Raw genomic sequence first — 6000 nt, forward strand, 5'->3', positions numbered from 1 at the left:
AACTTCCGAAGATGCCATAGGGCGTGTGCACCAAGGGCATCTTCGAGAAGTTCCGCCACGGGAGATTTCCCAACCCTTTCCTCCATCCATGGGGATGAAACTCTCCCTACCTGCTAGGTTGGCTTGTTGATCTGCTTGCCAAGGCGTATCGGTGTTCCTTTTATAGGCACGGCACCGCTTCTGCTTTGTCTTGTTCCTCCGACACGGCGTCGTGCACTACATGCTTTATCTCATCGAGCATTGCATCCACCCACGCGTCCTCATCCTGCCGACAGCTTTAGTCCCGGTTCCACCCACCAACCGTGACTAAAGGTTACCCACACATCCTCATCCCGCCGACAGCATTAGTCCCGGTTCCACCCACCAACCGTGACTAAAGGTTACTGCTTGTGACGGTAAAGCACACGTCCGTTGGGAACCCCAAGAGGAAGGTATGATGAGTACAACATCGAGTTTTCCCTCAGTAAGAAACCAAGGTTATTGAACCAGTAGGAGATAAAGACCACGTGAAGGTTGTTGGTGAAGGAGTGTAGTGCGGCGCAACACCAGGGATTTCGGTGCCAACGTGGAACCTGCACAACACAATCAAAATACTTTGCCCCAACTTAACAGTGAGGTTGTCAATCTCACCGGCTTGCTGAAAACAAAGGATTAAACGTATGGTGTGGAAAATAATGTTTGCTTGCAGTAAACAAAAGAGAACAATGATTGCAGCAGGTTGTATTTCAGATGTAAAATAATGGACCGGGGTCCACAGTTCACTAGTGGTGTCTCTCCAATAAGATAAATAACATGTTGGGTAAACAAATTACAGTTGGGCAATTGACAAATAGAGAGGGCATAACAATGCACATACATATCATGATGACTACTATGAGATTTACTTAGGGCATTACGACAAAGAACATAGACCCCCATCCAGCATGCATCTATGCCTAAAAAGTCCACCTTCGAGTTAGCATCCGCACCCCTTCCAGTATTAAGTTGCAAACAACAGACAATTGCATTAAGTACTGTGCGTAATGTAAACAATACAAATATCCTTAGATAAAGCATTGATGTTTTATCCCTAGTGGCAACAGCACATCCACAACCTTAGAACTTTCTGTCACTGTCCCAGATTCAATGGAGGCATGAACCCACTATCTAGCATAAATACCCCCTCTTGGAGTTACAAGTATCAACTTGGCCGAGCCTCTACTAGCAACGGAGAGCATGCAAGATCATAAATAACACATATATGATAGATCAATAATCAACTTGACATAGTATTCCATATTCATCGGATCCCAACAAACATAACATGTAGCATTACAAATAGATGATCTTGATCATGATAGGCAGCTCACAATATCTTGATCGAGAAAAAAATGAAGTTGGGCCTAGAACTTAAAATCGTAGAAAATCATCCGGTCCAAAGTCACACTTTAAGATCCTCTATAGCTAAGCTATTGCATCGGATCTTTTTCCTTTGGCGGTTCTTTCTTTTTCCTGAGCGAAAAGCAGTCATGTACGGACTGCTATTTATACGAAGCTAGCTATAAGCTAGTGGATCACGTCTTTTTTCTTTCTGAACGGACTCGTCTATTCCGATCCTACCAACCTGGCTTGTTAGCGATTTTTTTTTTAATCTGGACCGTTTAGTTTTGTTGCATTTTCTAAATAGACTTAGCCAGCTACATTTTTTTTGCCGAACTGACATCCTATTTCCATGGATATCTTTCACATAAAAAGCGGGTATACACGTTTTAAAAGTACTCCGTATATAACTTTCTAGATATAAACGTGTCAACCGGAACTTAGATGGTTACGTTATTAATATTCTTTCATTAAATCTTAGCCACAAAAATACAAAATTTATATCTAACCATTAAAATAATTGAGATGATGTTGATTAACGTGATGCTCTATTATCAGATTTTTTTTTTGATCTTTTGGTCTTTCCTTTCCATTTCAAAATAAGTTGCTCCATTTTATCTACATATGTAGGTATAAGGATGTACTGTATTTTATTTATATATATATTTATAAGTGGATCAAAAAAATTAAATTACACACATGAAGAAAGCGGTTAGAAAATTTGGGTACACTTGGATGTATCACTATTTCTATAGTTTAATAAGTTCCACGGTTAAGCAATATAGTTTTGGTTACATATATTACATCTATAATCTAGCATGTGTTTGCACGGACACACGTACATGTTTAGCTCCTATGAAATAACTAACGATGCTATTTAGAAGAAAAAAACTATTTTCCTTATCCATACGTGAAGTACAACCGCAGGAGTCTTTTTACGTTATTTGGCATGTACATATAGAAGCAAATCTCTTCTTTTTATCGGTGATTGCTTTCTATTTTTTACATGCAAGCAAATATCTTTCTGCTCTCACGTTAATTCATAACGGATGTCACGTGACTCAATACTATACATGACTCACGACTTGTGGACTTGTGTTTCGTTAAATCAAAACCGCAAATATATTAGTATGTGCCATACTATTTTTGTACACATATATTGTTGTACGTAACACTTCTTGCCTTTTAATCTGAGACGTTAAAATTAATATCATCGGTTTATATTTTATTAGCATATGTGGATTAACTTGGTGCCTCGAAAAATACCCTTATTTTGCTTTTAGTATATAATAGATAGGAGAAGACAACCATCTAGCTACTGCTATGGACCCATAGTCCAAGGATGAACTACTCACGCATCAATCCGGAGGCGGGCATGGTGATGTAGAGCCCTCCGGTGATGATTCCCCTCTCCGGCAGGGTGCCGGAGGAGATCTTCTGAACCCCCCGAGATGGGGTTGACGGCGGCGGCGTCTCTGGAACTGTTCTCGTAATTTGGCTCTCGGTGACATAGGCATCCCCAATGGGCCTGCCAAAGATGGTACCCGGGGTTTACTGAAGGCCCACAACCCGAAGGATAAGAAGATTCGGAAGCCCAAGATATTATTAAGGAAAGCTAGAGTTGTAATAGGAGTCATTGTTTGTAATCTTGCGGGATGGGTTAGAAACCCTCCCGGACTCTGTAAACTTGTGTATCACGAATCCCTCGGCTCCACCTCCTATATAAGTGGGAGTCGAGGGACAAAGAAAGTATCGAATCATTGTCTCACAAACCCTAGTTTTGATATTGTCGAGTACTTTTCGGCCGAAACCTTCGAGATCTACTTGCCCTCTACATCCAACGAAACCCTAGTCTACTACTTGTAGGCATTGACAAGTTAATACCTTGTCAATTGGCGCCGTCTGTGGGATCTAGAGGCGACAAGGAGCTGATCTCGATGGCACGTTCAAGATCGTCGACTTCGTCGATAGCAAGCAACATCATGGACGAGAGGTAAACGGATCGAAACTGGTCTCGTTGATTTTGTTCCTCACCCGCCCTCCCGTTTGGATGCATATGCGTATCCGGAGGAGCCCATGGAGATGACGTTCGGAAAGTTCCACTTCCGCGTCGAAAAGAAGGAGCGTATCGTCTCGAAGTTCCGATCTCGTCGGGATTATCGGCGGTCGATCCCGATTTTTCAAGCTCGAGCATCATCCATCGAGTCAGGCGACGAGGAGATTTCGTCGCCACGCTTCATCAGCACCAAAGCAAGCGAAAAACTCACCAAGATCTTCAGCGACATGTCCTTCGAGTCATCCGCGGACTCCTATATAAGCGATGACTCGAATAGCGTCGACAGCTTCGACTTCATCGACAAATCCATCACTGTTGGAAAGGTCTTCACCAATCTCTATGATGGTATCACCAAACCCAGCAAGGTTCAGAATCCAAAATATCATCAGATTTATGCTATTGGAGAAGCAAGTCGCGATCAGGAGGAAACATCAGAGGCTTTCGATGACTTGGGAAATCCATATGTCGATCCCTCTGACCTAAGGCGAGGTTTGGGCAATAAATATGTCGGGCCTACACCACGTGTTAGGGTTCAACTGCCACAAGCAGCATGGGATAGAGCCGCAAGAGCTATGGATGGCTCAGAACCAATGGTGACAACTACTACGGCTGAAGAATTGCAGGCCTACCAATATAGGCTCGCTCGAGCTGGAAGGGAATTGGAAAAACAGACAGCTGCTCTGAACAGAAGAAAGGAGGCAGCCTCAGCATCAAGCAGGCGAAGAGCGGAGTTAAGTCGACAATCAGGAACTTCGGGAGATAGCCACAGAGAAGCTCGACGGAGAGCAAGGTCGCGGCTGCAAAATATACCTGAAGCTGAAAGAGAGACTTTAATTCAAAACCTCGACATGTCTTTCATGTCAATCGACACGAGGGGGAATATCATTCCAAAAACACCGGAAGCAGGGTACATGGCAACGCAAGCTTTCATCTTAGCGTCTAGGCCACCTCCCGGGGATCCAAGAGAGGCGTTGTACAACATGGCCATGGCAGGATGTGGAGCCATGGGAGCAGCATTCGCAGCCACACCTCCCGAAGGAGCTGCAAGACAAAATAGCACGAGACCTACTGCAGCAGTGCAAGATCCACCAGTAGCAAGTGGAGTCAGAGATACGGCGGCTCAGGCCAGGGTAGATAGAGCGCGACAAGGTAGAAGAGAACATCGGCAGTCACCAGAACTTGCTGAAGAAGATATGTGTGGACTCCCGTGTTTTACGCGACGGGTCCGGAAAACTCGAGTCCCCTCAGGATTCAAGTTACCCGATAGTTTCAAGAAATTTGATGGCCTACAAGATCCCGAGGATTGGCTAGTCGATTACCTCGAGACGGTAAAGCTGATAGGTGGAACCAGAGCAACAACCATACAGAGCATTCAAATACACCTGAGCGGAGCCGCAAGATCTTGGATTAAGAAGCTCCCTCCAGGCTCTATCGACAGCTGGGATAGCTTTGAGGATGTGTTTGTCAAGAACTTCCGATCAACCTGCAAAAAGCCTGCGACACTAGAGGAATTGAGATCATGTGGACAAAAGCATGTTGAATCAATGAGGAAGTACATTCAAAGATGGAACATCATTAAAAACTCGGCAGAGAATATACCTGACGAAAGAGCGATAGATGCGTTCGTAGCAGGAGTTCGACGAGGCAATTTTGTGGAGGACTTGGGAAGAACCAACCCAAGGACAGTATCAACATTAATGGAAATAGCAAATAGATGGGCAGATGGCGAGGATGCTGTGCATAATAAACAACACAGGTCACCAGAGGAGGACCGCAGTCGAAATTTTCAAAATAGACGATGATTTTCTCGACAATTTGCGAGTTATGATGCACCTGGCCAAATCTCGGCTGGATTTCGAGCAAGCGCTGGAGGAAACAATAGAGATGATTATCAAAGGAGCAACGAGCTGCGAGGCGACAATAGAGACGACTCCCGAAATAATAGGCCAAATAATGGACCTAGGTTTCAGAGACCTTTCGTGTCCCCTGAGGAGATGATGAACGGGCCATGCCAAATGCACTTTTATGTCGACAACAATGGAAAGAGACAGTCAGGACACCTGCAAAAGGATTGCCGAAATTTTCAGGCAATGCTAAGGTGGGCAGGGCACGCCAATGCCCAGGCGACAAATAGAAATCCGCAAGGGCCCAGGAGTGAGATTCACTTGCCACCTCCTCCCGCAATTACGGACGAAAATCGACATCAGCTCAGAATAGCGGCAGCACCAGCACCACCACCTTACGTTGACCCAAACTCTCATGGAGCGGTCTCGATAATTCAGAAAGGCAGGCCATCCAATAGAGCTCAGAAGGTAATCTCGCGACAGGTGTTCATGGCAGAGAAGATGCCTCCACCTACGGTTGAGTACCTCAATTGGTCAGGGCAAGACATTAGCTTCACGATAGCGGACCATCCGCAGCAAGTCCCTCGACCAGGGCAGTCAGCACTTATCTTACCAGCAGTAATCGCGGGATTCGATGTATCGCGAGTATTCATAGATGGCGGCAGCAGCCTAAACCTTATGTATGCAGATACGCTAAGGAAGATGAACCTTTCCCTAGCAAATTTGAAGCCAACTAATACG

Source organism: Lolium rigidum, chromosome 5 (genome assembly GCF_022539505.1).
Source record: "Lolium rigidum isolate FL_2022 chromosome 5, APGP_CSIRO_Lrig_0.1, whole genome shotgun sequence".
NCBI classification, from domain to species: domain Eukaryota; kingdom Viridiplantae; phylum Streptophyta; class Magnoliopsida; order Poales; family Poaceae; genus Lolium; species Lolium rigidum.